The following is a 16,324-nucleotide window of genomic DNA, read 5'->3' on the forward strand; positions in this document are numbered from 1 at the left end:
CTTATACATAATTATATCTCAATACTTTTCACATTTATTTGACATGTTCAACATGCCCTCAATAATCACATACTTTCAATAAATGGAAATAGTGTTCCAACTATCAAATTACCATTAATATGATATCATTCAACACTACACAATTTCACATACTTTTACCATTTTCCAATGTGCATGTATAGCAACCTTTCCAATATAACATAGCAAACTATCCATGCAATTATATCATACATAAACTCATGTCTCTGCAAATCATGTTATATATACAATTAATCTCATACCAAATAACATAATCATGCATCATAATACCATTCACACTGTTACACCCCTAACTTGCATTCGTCGCCAGAATAGAGTTACGGAGTATCACCAGACTTATTTCATAAATAATCATACGTTTCACATACATTTTCCAATTCCAAATAAACATCATTCACAATCAATAATATAAACCCTAATACAAGCCCTCGAGACTAAAAACATACATTAGAAGTTGTTCAGAACCAAACCGATAACTCAGGAAAATTTTTAGAAAACTTAGAAAATTTTTCAAAATACAGGGCCAAAGACATGCCTGTGCCACAGGCTATATGGACATTTGAAATGGGATCACGTGGCCATGTCCCAGCCCGTGTTCAACGCTGTGTAACTCTTTGACTTGGGTCACACAGCCAACACACACGCCCGTGTGCCCTACGAAATACCACGTGGCCATATTCTTGTTATACTTGTTGAACCATTTGGAATAATATCAGGTACTCGGGAATCTTGCACCCTAAGTGCCTATACATAGCCGAAGCTATCTCAACCTTATATCTCACATAATGCTCACTCTTGAGCTATCAACGGGTCTGCTCACACAAGCTGACGGTGAAGACGTAACTACATAGTGTTGCTCACACAAGTTGACGAGAATTCACAACACATGCTGGATAACTTAGTTACCGGTAGGACGTACAAACCAACACCTAAAACACATAACCCCTAATGACATGTCATTCGTATCCTAATCTATTCTTAAGGTTCAATCGGGATTTCTCATTGCCGAATCTTTTTCGAATATATATGTAAGGTCGTACTCACAATTATTTCAATAATAAAGCATTTAAAACACAATTATATTAATGCTTATGATGTGTCGTTGAGAGCACCAAAAATATCCTATTCTCTGTAAAATAGTAAAAATAATAGTAAAAATAATAGTAAAGGGGAAGTAGGGTTGAATCCTCAGGGACCGGATTGTACGAATGCTCGTTTCTTGAAATCATGGACAATTTCTTGACCAAGAAAACCCGCGTTCCTGAAAAATAAAAAAATAGAATTAAGAATCTGGAAAAAATAAAAACAGAATTTAAAGTGAATTGAAATTGTGAAATTAAATAGATTGCAGAAATTAAAATGGAAAAATAATAAAAAAAGTTTGAAAATAAAGAAAGTTTCTTATGTGGCAAAATTTTAGCCTCTGATTATCTCGTTCCGTCTTGGGTTCAATCCTTGACTTTTAAGTGACCCTTTTCAAGCAGGATAAGCTAGTTATAGTGGAAGAGGACGCCTACGACCACCAGCTCCAAGAATTTAGGCTTAAAATTTGGTGGAGCCTGACTCTAGCCAATAATCACTTTTGTGGGACTATCTCCTGCTAGATCATCACTTCCCAACGGCGAATACCACTCCGTTTTTTCTCTTGGATTTGCCAACCTCTGACGTAGAAAGCCAACGAACCGACTGTGTAATTTTCTCAAAACGTACAAAGCAGTCGTTCCTTGCACAAGTTGAAAAGATCACCTATTAAGGGACATGGACGGAAGCGTCAGCCCCGTAATGCAGAGAAGCAATGAATACTTGTTGAGAAGGCTAAACGCGGGTTTTAAGCTGCATGAACCTTTTTGGGGAATTTTGACAACCTTCGACTAGATTGGTTTAGTGGCTCATGATTTTTGGGGAAAATAATAAATATAATATAAATGGGATTTTTATTGAAGGAAATATGGAGAGAACAAAAAGACAAAGTTTTTAGGAGAGGGAGTGTTTACAGGAAAAAAAAGATGTCAAATATGTGCCATTCCATCCCCTATTTATAGTACTAGAAAACCTAGTCTATTCCTAATGAAATTCTAAAAGATAAATACAAATAAATAAATATAATTAAAGATAAATAAAGATAAATGAAAATAAATCCTAAAATTTAAATCTAAATAAAAATTCTTAATAGTTATCCTAATATAATTGAAATTAAAAAGAGTCTTGTCCTATAAAATCTCTTCTTTTGCATTGTAGTCCTTAGGTCTTCCATGTTTGCATTTTTGGCACCGCTTCTCTCTTTCTTTGCATGTTGGCCCATTATATCTTCAAATTGGCACTTTTTACCCTTCAATTTCCTCTTGCCTCCAATTTAGTCCCTAAAAGATAAAAGACCATAAATAGCCCAAATTAGTAGCATCATACTCAAAATAAATATATAATTAGCACATAAAAATATGACGTTCTAGAATATTATCAGCTTATTAACATACAAACTTACCTCGTTTCACTAAAACAACAAAATGTATCAACTAGTCCAACATTTGTTTTTTCCCCCGATCTAGATCCGAACTTCATTTTTCTTGATTTATATAATAACAAATTTAACTTGTTCAATTATCATTCTATTCAATTTAGCCAAACAATCACATTATGGTAAAATTACACTTTTGCCCCTAATATTTCAACATCTTTACAAATTAGAACTTAGCTAATTAAAATGCAAATTCATGCAGTTCAACTTATACCCATGCTAGCTGAATATCAATTAAGTCCCTAGCAAGCGCTGTATTCCACTTATTTCACACATTTAGCACATAAATTTTATATTTCTCAATTTAATCCTTAATTGACAATTTTATCAAAAATCACTTAACAAGTTTTGTTTATCTAACAACAACCATTCATTTTCTCTCATCAAACATCAAAATACAAAAAATTCATCAATGGTAAAACCCTATACTTTTAACAGTTTTGCAAATTAGTCCTTGGGCTAGCTAGATTAAGTTACAACTATCTCAAAAACATGAAACCATTAAAAATGAATTGAAAAATACTCACTATGCACCAAGTTTTGCTTAGCCGAATTTAACTAGCTTCCATGGAGGTTTTTAAGCTTACAATTTCAGTGGACAGATGATATTAGGAAGACAACACTTTTATTTTTATTATTTTACTATGTTTATTATTTAAATTACAATTTTAACCTTAATAAATAACCTTTAAAACACTTAATAATGTGTCCATATATGTCCGCTCATACTATTAATGGTCTAATTACAACATAAGGACATCTACTTTAAGGTTCCATAGCTATTAGACACCTTTAGCTATTAGAACTCAAGTTTTACACTTTACATGATTTAGTCCTTTTTATCAAATTGAGCATTCAAACAATAAAATTTCTTAATAAAATTTTCATACAATCATACTATCATGTTGTAGACCTTAAAATAATAATAAAATAAATATTTGAATCTTGAGTTTGTGGTCCCAAAACTACTATTCTGATTTGACTAAAAACGGGCTGTTACAACTCTCCCCCTAGGAATTTTCGTCCCCGAAAATTTTACCAGAAAATAGGTTAGGGTACTGTTTTCTCATAGCTTCCTTGGGTTCCCACATAGTCTCTTCAACACCATGACGTTTCGATAGAAATTTTTCTAAAGCTATGCTTTTATTTCTCAACTCTTTAATCTCTCGAGCTAAAATTTTGATCGGTTTTTCACTATTCGACATATCAAACTGAATTTCAATCTTTGCCAGAAAAATGATATGTGATGGATCTGATCGATACCATCGTAACATTGACACATGAAATACATTGTGAATATCGACACATGAAATACATTGTGAATCTTTTCTAACTCTGACGGTAAAGCTAGTCGATATGCTACTAGTCCTATTCTTTTAATAATCTCATATGGCCCGATAAATCGCGGACTCAATTTTCCTTTACGACCAAAACAAAGAATCTTCTTCCACGGAGATACTTTAAAAAATACTCTGTCATCGATTTGGAATTTGATATCTTTACGTTTCAAATCCACATATGATTTCTGTCGATCTGAGTTGCTTTCAAAGTGTCGCGAATTACTTTTACTTTCTCTTCAGTTACCCCGTGTATCTCTTTCTTACTAAGCTTGGTCTAGTATAATAGAGTTCATCATTTATGACCATACAATGCTTCATACAGTGCCATGTTTATAGTAGAGTTCATCATTTATGACCATATAATGCATCATACAGTGCCATGTTTATACTCGATTGAAAACTATTGTTATACGCGAATTCAACCAAAGATAAATATTTTTCCTAGTAGCTTTCAAATTCTAGAACACAACAACAAAACATATCTTTGAAAATCTATATAATTCTCTTGGATTGACCATTTGTTTAAGGATGAAAAGCAATATTAAAGTTCAACCATGTACCCAAAGCTTCTTGCAAATTCTTCTAAGGTCACAACGTAAACCTCGGATCTCTATCTGAAATAATAGAAACTGTCATCCCGTGCAATCTGAAAATCTCAGAGTTGTACAATTCAGCTAACCTATCAAGCAAAAAGTTTGTACGTACCAGAATGAAATGTGTCGATTTCGTCAAATGATCAATAACAATCTAGTTAGCATCTTTCTTTTTAGGAGATAGGGATAATCCCGATACTAAATCCATCGTAACTTTATCCATTTCCATCCAGGTATCATCACCGACTGTAATAGTCCCGAAGGCACTTGATGTTTGGCTTTGATACAAATTCTGAAATGTCTTATTTCATGCTCGACCAGTAGTACAATTGTTTCAAATAATTATTCATCTTAATACTCCTCGGATGAACATTTAAACAACTATTGTATGCTTCGTGTAGAATTTTCTGAATAAGCTCAGAGTTTCACGGTACACAAATTCTACCTCGAAACAGTAAACAATCATCTGATCCGATCTGATAGTCTGAATCAGTAATCGGCTCACACTGTACTCTTTTAGCTTGCAATTCATTATCACACTTCTAAGCCTTGTAAATTTGCTGAAGAAATAACAATTTAGCTTTTAACTCAGCTAAAATCGAACCATCATTAAACAAAGTTAATTATGTGTTCATTGCTCGCAAAGCAAATAAAGATTTCTACTCAAAGCATCCACAACTACATTCGCTTTCCTTAGATGATAATCAATCACTAATTCATAGTTTTTCAACAACTCGAGTCATTTTCGTTATCGTAAATTCAAATATTTCTGAGACAGTAAATACGTCAAGCTCTTGTGATCAGTAAAAATATGACACTTCTCACCAAATATCGCCAAATTTTCAATGCGAAAACAATAACAGCCAACTCTAAATCATGCGTCGGATAATTCTTTTCATACGGCTTCAACTGTTTGGAAGCATAAGTTATCACTTTGCCTTCTTGCATCAAAACACATCCCAAACCGTTCAATGATGCGTCACTGAAAGTTACAAACTCTTTGTCTGACTCAGGTTGAACTAAAACTAGTGTTTCAGTTAATAGTGCTTTCAACTATTCAAAACTCTGTTGGCATTTCTCGGACCACTCAAACTTCACATCTTTCTGTAACAATCGAGTTATCGGTGTAGCAATCATCGAGAACCCTTTTACAAAACACCGATAGTAGCCAGTTAATCCTAGAAAACTTTTGACTTTGGACACGTTTCTTGGTGGTTTCCAGTCAACAACTGCTGAAATAATACTCGGATCAACTCGGAGCCAAAACTCGCTTTAGTTAAATTTAGCAAACAGTTGCTTATCTCTCAATGTTTGTAACACATTCCTAAAATGTTTAGCATACTCAGATTCATTTCAGGAACAGATCAGAATCTCGTTAATGAATACAAAAACAAATCTGTCCAAATACGGTCTAAAGATTCGATTTATCAAATCTATAAAAATTGCAGGAGCATTACTTAATCCGAATGACATAACAAGAAATTTATAATGTATGTACCTTGTTCTGAATGCAGTTTTTGGCACATCTGAATCTTTAACTCTCAACTGATAATAGCCAGATCTCAAATCAATTTTCAAAAATACAGTTGCTCCTTTCAACTGATCAAATAAATCATCAATTCTTGGAAAATGATACTTATTCTTAATCGTAACCTATTGAGTTGACGATAGTCAATATACAGTCTCATCGATCCATCTTTCTTCTTTATGAACAGAACTGGTGCGCCCCAGGGTAAAAAACTAGGTCATGCGAAACCTCTATTGGTTAACTCTTGCAACTAAGCTTTCAATTCTTTCAATTCTGTTGGAGCCATTTTGTACAGAGCTATCAATATCGGAGATGTTACCGGTACTAATTCAATAGCAGACTCAACTTCTCTGACCGGTGGCAACCTAGGTAACTCTTTTGGAAACACATTTGGATACTCACAAACCACTAGCACTGATTCAATCTTCGATTCAGACACTTTTGTGTCTAGCATATACGCAAGGTAAGCATCACAACCTTTTCTCACATATTTCTGAGCTAACATTGACGATATCACAACAGGAAATCCACTAGAATCATCGGATTTAATAAAAAGAATTTCAATATTCTGATATTTAAATTCAATATTCTTTCATCTACAATTCACAACAGCATCATGTAGAGTCAATCAATCCATACCCAAAATTTCATTGAATTCATCAAATGATAAAAGTATCAAATTTTCCAAAAAAGAGTAACCCTGAATTATAAAGGACAATTCTAGCAAACTTTATCAACTAAGACATACTTGCCTAAGGGGTTCGATACTTTCATCACAAATTTGGTAGACTCAATAGGTAAACTGTTACTAGACACTAAATTCATACAAACATATGAATGAGTCGATCCAGGATCAATCAAGGCAATTATATTAATGTTATAGAGAGAAAATGTACCGGTGATAACATCTGGTGATAATGCATATTCACGAGCGCGAATATCATAAGCTCTAGTTGGTGCTCGAGCCTCAGGTCTTACAGTAGATTCTTTTTTCGCACCTTTACTACTAGTCACATTTCCCGTATTTCTAGGAGGTCTCCTTCTAGTAGCTGTGTTACTCAGTCTTGCATTCTAAAATTTGTCTTTCTCGGTTAGCTCAGGACAATCTCGAATAAAGTGATCTTGTGAGCCACATTTGAAACAAGCTTTGTTATTCATCCAGCAGTCTCCAAAATGCTGTCTTCCACACTATTGACACTTGAGTCTCTTGGTTCTAACACTACCAGCGCTTGATACTGAAGTGCCTTGAGCTTTAGGACTCGTGTATTGCTTTCCACAAACTCTATTAGAGTACCCTATTGAAGCACTCGAACGAGTATATGAATCCAGTGATTTCTTTGACGAAGAGTGATAGGGTTTATTCATCAATCTCTTTATCGAATCTCTAGCCTCAAAATTAGCTTTTCTCTTTTCTTTGCCAAGTTCCTCAATTGTGCAAACTCTGTCGACTAACACAACAAATTCTTTCAATTCTAGAATCCTGACTAGAAGTCTAATGTCTTCGTTCAACCCGTCTTTGAATCGCTTACACATAATTGCCTCAGTGGAGACACATTATCGAGCATATTTACTGAGTCTTACAAATTCTCTCTCGTACTCAGTTACAAACATTCGACCTTGTTTTAGTTTTAGAAATTCTTTGCACTTTTGGTCGATGAACCGCTGGCTTATATATTTCTTTCTGAACTCAGTTTGAAAGAATTCACACATGACTTTTTCTCTCGACACCACTGATATCAAAGTGTTCCACCACTGATATGTAGTATCTTTTAGAAGTGATACAACACATTTAACACATTCAGCTGGCATACAAGACAATTCATCAAATACCCGAATTGTATTCTCAAGCCAAAACTCGGCTCTCTCTGAATTGCAATCAACTGTACCTCTAAACTCTTCAGCCCTATATTTGCAAATTTTATCAACAGGTGGCTTACTTAAGCATAAAGGTTCCAAACTTTGAGAAGCTACGGGGGTCAGTTGAGGAATAGGTAAAGGTGGAGGTGGAGGTTGCTAACCAGCTGGATTAGTTCAGACAAACTCAGTGAACCATTCGTTCATCATTTGGAAAAAGGCTTTCTTGGACTTTCCTCCATGATTACCTAGTACAGGTCTTGACTCAGATTGCGCTACTCCGTGAATGGAGGCTGGCGCATTACTCTCAATATCATCAGCCACTGCTCGACTGGGATCCATTACTATATGAAAACACAATTTAAAACTATTAGAAGATATCACACTATCACATATTATATATAAGATGTATAGCTAGACTCTCAATCGCTACGTTAGTCCTAGAATTGACTAAACCGTAGCTCTGACACTAATAAATGTAACACCTCTAACCCGTATCTGTCGCCGAAATAGGGTTGCAGAGTATCATCGTACTTATTTCATAAATAATCATACATTTCACATACATTTTCCAATTTCAAATAAAGATCATCACAATCAATAATATAAACCCTAATACGAGCCCTCGAGGCTAAAAACATACATTAGAAGTGGTTTGGAACCAAACTGATAACTCAGGAGAATTTTTGGAAAACTTAGAAAAATTTTCAAAATACAGGGGACACACGCCCGTGTCACAGGCCATGTGGACATTCGAAATGAGATCGCATGGCCATGTCCCAGCCCATGTCTGACCCCATGTAACTCTTTGACTTAGGTCACACAGCCAACACACATGCCCGTGTGGCTAGCCGGTGTGTCAGCTTGTGTGCTAGGCCGTGTGAAATCTTTAGGGTATACTAACTTATACCAGACGGCCAAGTTACATGCCTATGTGTTGAGCCATTTGGAACATACTGACTTGGTTTCCAAATAAAGACTAGGGGACACACGGTTGTGTCACCTGACCATGTGTCACACACGGTTGCAATACACACCTGTGTCTCTACCCGTGTGGACAAAAATAAGCTATATTCCAAGCCATCTTTCTCACCCAAATTGCATTCACCTATTCCAACCAAATGGCATATAACATGGCATAAATAGGCATTCAAACCAATCTCAACTGAGCCTAATTCATGCTAATTCCATTCCATTAACCACATGACACACAAGTATTCACAATAAGCCATTCAATTCATACCAAATTCACATTCCCAAATCATCAATACGATCACTTTCAATTATACATCATATTACCTAAAACCACAAGCATATCAATCTCAAAATTTCAACCATTTGGTACTCCAAATACCAATTACCAACAAGCATTCATATAGCTAATACCAACCACATAATAAAATAATATTTCCACATATATACACATCACCAAATATACCAGAATAAGTCAAATCACATGGCTATACACATAACCAAACACTTGTCATTACAATACCAAATCAAATGACTAAATCCATTACTAACATAAAGATCATATTGACCAAAACTCCTATACATGTCATATAACCAAAAAATAAGTTAAAAAGTACTAAAATGCTAGCTTGATAGTGTGATGAGATCTCCAAAGACTCCCAAATCCAAGCAAGCTTCAATATTCACTATAAAACATGGAAAAGTAAACAGAGTAAGCTATAAAGCTTAGTAAGTTTGTTTAGTAATAAACTCAACTTACCATATATACACAATTCAAGAAATTAAACATATCATAATATAACTTATATTGATCCACAAACCTATCATGTATTCATTCACAAGGTTAGAAATGAAATTCATAAGTTTCTTTGATTCAATACTTGTACGGTTCATGTACATACCTATATCAACTTGCATCAATCACATACTTATCCATATCCTTGATATAGTTGTTGAACCATTTGGAATAATATCAGATACTCGGGAATTTCACACCCTAAGTGCCAATACATAGTCGAAGCTATCTCAACCTTATATCTCACATAATGCTCACTCTTGAGCTATCAATGGGTCTGCTCACACAAGCTAACTGTGAAGACGTAACTACATAGTGCTGCTCACACAAGTTGACGAGAATCTGCAACACATGCTGGATAACTCAGCCACCGGTAGGATGTACAAACCAACACCTAAAACACATTACCCCTAATGACATGTTATTCGTATCCTAATCTACTCTTAAAGTTCAACCGGGATTTCTCATTGCTGAATCTTTTTTGAATATATCCGTAAGGTTGTACTCATAATTATTTCAATAATAAAGCATTTAAAACACAATTATATTAATGTTTATTAACATATGAACTTACCTCGTTTCACAAAAACAACGAAATGGATCAACTAATCCAACACTTTGTTTTTCCCCTGATCTAGATCCAAACTCTCATTTTCTTGATCTATATAATAAGAAATTTAACTTATCTAATTATAATTCTATTCAATTTAGCCCAAAAATCACATTACGACAAAATTACACTTTTGCCCCTAATATTTTAACATATTTACAAATTAGTTTTTAACTCATAAAAATGCAAATTCATGCAATTCAATTTATACCCATGCTAGACGAATATCAATTAAGTCCCTAGTAAGCCCTATATTCCAATTATTTCACACATTTACCATATAATTTTCATATATCTCAATTTAATCCCTAATTGATAGTTTTATCAAAAATCACTTAACAAATGTTGTTTATCTAACAACAACCATTCATTTTCTATCATCAAACATCAAAGTACACACATATTCATCAATGGTAAAATCCTAGACTTTTAACATATTTGCAAATTAGTCCTTGGGCTAGCTAGATTAAGTTACAATGATCTTAAAAACTTATAAATTATTAAAAATAAATTGAAAAATATTCACCATGCACCAAGTTTTTCTTTGTCAAATTTAACTAGCTTCCATGGAGGTTTCTAAGCTTAAAATTTTGGTGGATGGATGATATTAGGAAGACAACACTTTTGCTTTTATTATTTTACTATGTTTATTATTTAAATTACAATTTTAACCTTAATAAACAGCCTTTAAAACAATTAATAATATGTCCATATATGTCCAATCATACTATTAATGGTCTAATTACAACATAAGGACCTCTAATTTAAGGTTCCATGGCTATTAGAAACCTTTAGCTATTAGAACTCAAGTTTTACACTTTATGCGATTTAGTCTTTTTTGTCAAATTGAGCATTCAAACAATAAAATTTCTTAACGAAATTTTCAATCAATCATACTATCATGTTGTAGACCTCAAAATAATAATAAAATAAATATTTTGACCTGAGATTTGTGGTCCCAAAACCACTGTTCTAACTTGACTAAAAATGGGCTGTTACATGCACAGTCACACAGTCAAACTAGCAACTTTGTTAACATATCAATCTTTTAGGGCTCAAAACATACCTGGTTCGACCACTTACAAAATTAATTATTTGGCTATTAAGCCAATCCAATCAACAATCTAAATCATAAAGTATATAAAAAAATTATCATTTTTAATTAAGTTTTTGAGTTTAGGACTCGCACCTTATTTTTCACTTTCTCGCAGCACCCTAATGAACCTTCCAATTTTCCTTAATAATCCTTTATACGATCCTAAACCAAAATTCAGTATAAATTCAATCAATTTACCCTTTAACCAACTCCCAATTACCCACTTACGGGTTCAAACCAATCGTCAAATTAATAACTATTTTATGAATTCAACTAGTTTAATTCATTACCCTGTATCGATGTGAACCGTACGTACGATCGTTCTTCAGCTTTACAGTTGATTCAGGGCATTTGGGTCAGCACCTAATTCAATAATATACTATAATATCAGTAGATAATAATGATTAAGTTCCTTCATTTAATCAATCCATAACCTTTACCCTACAATTATGTCAAAACAACAATTAATTTTATGCTTAATTACACTTATGCTTCTCGATTTGTGAAATTTGAATGCCCAAACGATCTAGAACATTTTCCCCTAATTGAAATGGGTTTAATAGATGATTAGTAGGGTTCATGAACTCAAATTATGGCTAGAATTTAATGGGCAACATTCAAGAAATAAAACAGCCCCTTATTCTACACATATATGTACGCTCCACCACCCATGGTGGCCAAAATTAGGGCTGAATTTTAAAATGGTTTGAGACCTCATTAATGTAACGACCCAAAAGTTACGGGTATCAGAAAAGTGTATTTTCAGGTCACTGTTTTAATAAAATAGATTCGTAAATAATTATTAAAAATATTTACGAAGTTAGTTGTGTGGTTAATTAGGTTTTGGTTAGGTGAATTAGTTTGAATTAAGGTTAATTAGGTATAAGGATTAAATTGAATAAAGTGTGGAAGTTTAATTATAGATTAAAAGAAAAGTGAAGGGACTAAATTAGTGAATAAACCATATGAAACACTTGTATAGTAAAAAGTAAATACAATTGTATGGTAATTGTAAAATATATGTGTGATAAATATATACATACATTTGCAATACATATATGTATTTACTTATTATTTAAGTAATAATAATTATAAAATATAATAAAATAATATAATAACATAAAATAAAAGAAACAAAACAAAAAGAATGAAAAAGAAACAAAATAGCAAATGAAATAGGGGAAAAAGGGAAAGAAAAGAAAAAAAAGGGAAATTTAGGGTTTCAAGTTCAAAAGTTAATTGGTAAGTCAATTTAGCCTCTTTTTCTTCAGAATTTTATGTTTTTGGAATCCTAGAATAAAATGCTACTTGATTTAAGTTGAAAATTTGAAAATTAGTGAATTTCTAGATGTTGCTCATGTTGAATAAATTGAAGAATTAGAGGTTAAATTGATAGAATTAAGTTAGAATTGAGAAAAGGATTGAATTGTAAAATAAATCATTAGTTTTGAGAAATAAGGACTAAATTGAGAGAATTTTGAAACTAAGGTTTTATGGTGAAAGTAGAGAGTTGAAATTAGATTAAAGTGGAAATTGAATGAAATATGAAATTAGTTTTGTAAGAAAAAGAGTTAGTTTAAATTAAGGTCTAAATTGGAATTTAAATAAAAGTCGAGTATAATTTAAATATTCAATGTGAAATTGTGTGTACTGATAAATTTTAATTGTTTCGATTTTCGTAGCTAACGTTGTGCTGGAGACCTCGGATAAGAAAGGAAAAGAGAAAGTCGACGAAGAGTGATTTGGAAATTACGGTTTGTATTTCTATAATCCGAAGCTAATTATTAATTGTTGTATTTATTATTATATTTATGTAAGTGAAATTGAGGTGAGTATTATGGTATTGAATTGAATTAAATTAAATTGAATTGAGTTGAATTGAATTGAATTATGAATATATGTAATTATTTGAATTGAAATGTGTATTGATTGAAAATTGAGAAATTGAAATTGAAACCCTATTAACTGTATCGGGCTGAGTCGGATATAGTTGGCATGCCATAGGATTGGAAGTGTTCAGAAATACTTCGACTTTGAGTCGATGAGACACTAGGTGTCATATTATTACTTCAAAAAAATTCGATGAGGTACTTGATACCAATTTACTTCGGTATGGCTAATGAGACACTGGGTGTCAATCTATTACTTCTAATTATCCAATGAGGCACCAGGTGCCATACTGGTGTGTTTTGGTTGGATCCATGTATCCGTCAAAGTTCGAGTTTTATTAATAGGGGTAATTAAATGAAATGACATTATGATTGATATTGGATGATATTATATGTGATTTGAAATGAGAAAGTGAATTGAAATATGTACATGAAATGCATGAATTATGAGTTCATGAAATGGTTATTGATATAGTGAGATGAAATGTGTATTCCATTGAGAAATGCTATTGAATAGTAATTATGAGATTGAAGTAGTAAGAGATGGGTATTGAAAATGTTATAAATGATTGTTTATGAAATTGATTATTAGTTGAATAATTTTCGTTATGTGAATTTAAACATATAATATCATAAAGTCTTGTTTATTAAGTATTCAGATTGTAGAAATACCACTGAGTTTATACTTAGCGTACGGTTTGTTTCCGTGCACAGGTTAGGTTAAAGTTCGAATGTTGAATCAGCGTCCAAGGTTGATCTCGAACTCATTGTGGTGAAGTACTTTTCTTTTTGGTATATGACATGTACCTAGGTTTTTTTGTGTAAGTCATATTGGAAAATGATTGTAAATGATGTTATGATATGAAATTGTTGAATACATATGGATTTACTTGTTATGTTTTAATATTATCAAATGGTATGTTTTGGTTTGAATTAGTGTGAAAATAGAATTGGTTTAAATAGTATACTATTAGATTGATTTGGATAATATATGTGAAGTATTTATGAATGAATAGGTTGATTATTTAGCATGATTTGGATGTATGTGATTGTGTCTTAGTTCGGTTGAAAAATTGGTTGCTGAATTGCTTGTGGTTTAAGTTTGCAGGGTTGGTAAAACATGATGAAAAATGCTCATTTTGACTCCACATGGCTTGGCACACAGGTGTGTGACCAAACCATGTGAGACACACAGCTTACACGTAGGCGTGTGATTAGGTCGTGTGTCTCCTGCATCTTAAAATTTAAAACAGAATGCTCAAGTATTACCATATGGGTAGAGACACAGGCATGTGTCTCAGCTGTGTGAAGCACACGGCCTAGCACACGGGCATGTGGTTTGGTCGTGTGAGGTAAGTCTGGGAGTTACATGGGTGATAAACCGTAATTTATACATATCTTTACCCCATGCTTAACACATGTTATGGATGATTTCTCTTTAAATTTGGGGAATTTGATGCTCCTAATCCTTTAATTTCATGTTTTATACTTAGGTGAGCATAGGAGAGTAAAAGGACTGAGAAACAGGCCAGAAACAGAGAAAATGGGCCAACATGGAAAATCAACACGGCCTAGAGTTCACCACACGGGTATACCACACGCCCGTGTAGGTTCAACAGGCTCTAGCACGGCCTGAACCTCTTCACATGAATTGACTACAAAGCCGTGTCAAATTGGTAAGATCGAAGCACGACTTACACAGGTAGATTACACGCCCGTGCCTATTTAACAGCCTTAACCACGGGCTTAAGTAATCACACACGGGCTTGTCCCTGCTGAGCCTAAGTTTAGTCCAATTCGGAAAAGGGCACTTTTGAGGGCTTCTAAGCATCCTAAAGCCTATAAAAACACCCTAGAGGAGGAGGAGAAGGGGGGACGCAGAGTAGGAAGCAAGGAATTACTCAAGGAAAGCCGATTGATCCATCTCAGAAGCCGGATTCACCATCAAGACTGAAGATCTCCCTTCAAGTACCTTCAAGAGTTTTGGGTTTTCTTATGTTTTGTTATCTTTATGCTTTTGAGATGTTCTCTTTTATAATCATGAACTAAACCCCCTAAATACCTAAGGGGAATGAAACCTAAGACAGATCTTGTTATTATTATCTGAATTGTATGATAAATATTTGACTTGTTCTTAATTATGTGTTCTTAATTCTTGTTTTAATATTTCAGGATATTGATTCAAGTTAACGCTCTTATTCAGAGGAGGAATAGACCTTGTCTAAGAGTAAAAATGTCATAATTAAGCGGAGTTGATTGCACGCCTAGAGATTGGGTGACAAGATTTTATCGGATTAGGGTGAAGCCTAATAAGGGAATCCATAGATCGAGTTAATGCAATTCTAAGGTGTTAATTAGAAAGAGATTTCAACTATTCAACCTAGGGTTAGACGTTATTAGTCTCGAGAGAGATAATAATATAACTTAGGGATTTCCACGAATCAAGTCAAATGAATAAATCGTCTGATTCAGAGTCAAATAACAAATGAAGTCTAGGTGGAATTGTCCTTAGGTATTGTCTCAATCAATCGAATTTTCCCAAAAGTATTTTCCCAAGTTTTCTTTCTGTGCATTCTTAGTTAGTAATTAGTTTAGATAACCAAACCTCTTGATTTTTAGGCTAGACAATAAAAAGGAAGTAAATACTAGTACTCGTAGTTCCTTTGGGCTCGTCAATTCGATCTTGCTGAACTATACTACTGTTCGATAGGTACACTTGCCTTAATCGTGATAATAAGTTAGTCTCAAGAACGATTCATTTATAAATTTTTAAAACCTGTCACGAATATCATGCATCAACGGGTTAGGACATGGCCTAAAGCACGGGCATGTAATTGGGTCATACGGGCATGTCCCTTGACTATACGGACGTGTGAGCCCTTCATTTAAGGAAAATTATGAAATTTCGTGAAAAATTCTCCGAGTTTTTGATTGAGTTCTGATTTGTTTCTAACACATGAATTGGGCCTCAAGGGCTCAATAAAGGGACATTATGATTAAATCATGATGTGTATGTTATAATATTATATGATTGTTCGTATTTGTTCTGAAATATTTGGTAATGCTTCGTAAACCTATTCCAGCAACGGATT

The sequence above is a fragment of the Gossypium arboreum genome, chromosome 5 (assembly GCF_025698485.1).
Source record: "Gossypium arboreum isolate Shixiya-1 chromosome 5, ASM2569848v2, whole genome shotgun sequence".
NCBI lineage: Eukaryota > Viridiplantae > Streptophyta > Magnoliopsida > Malvales > Malvaceae > Gossypium > Gossypium arboreum.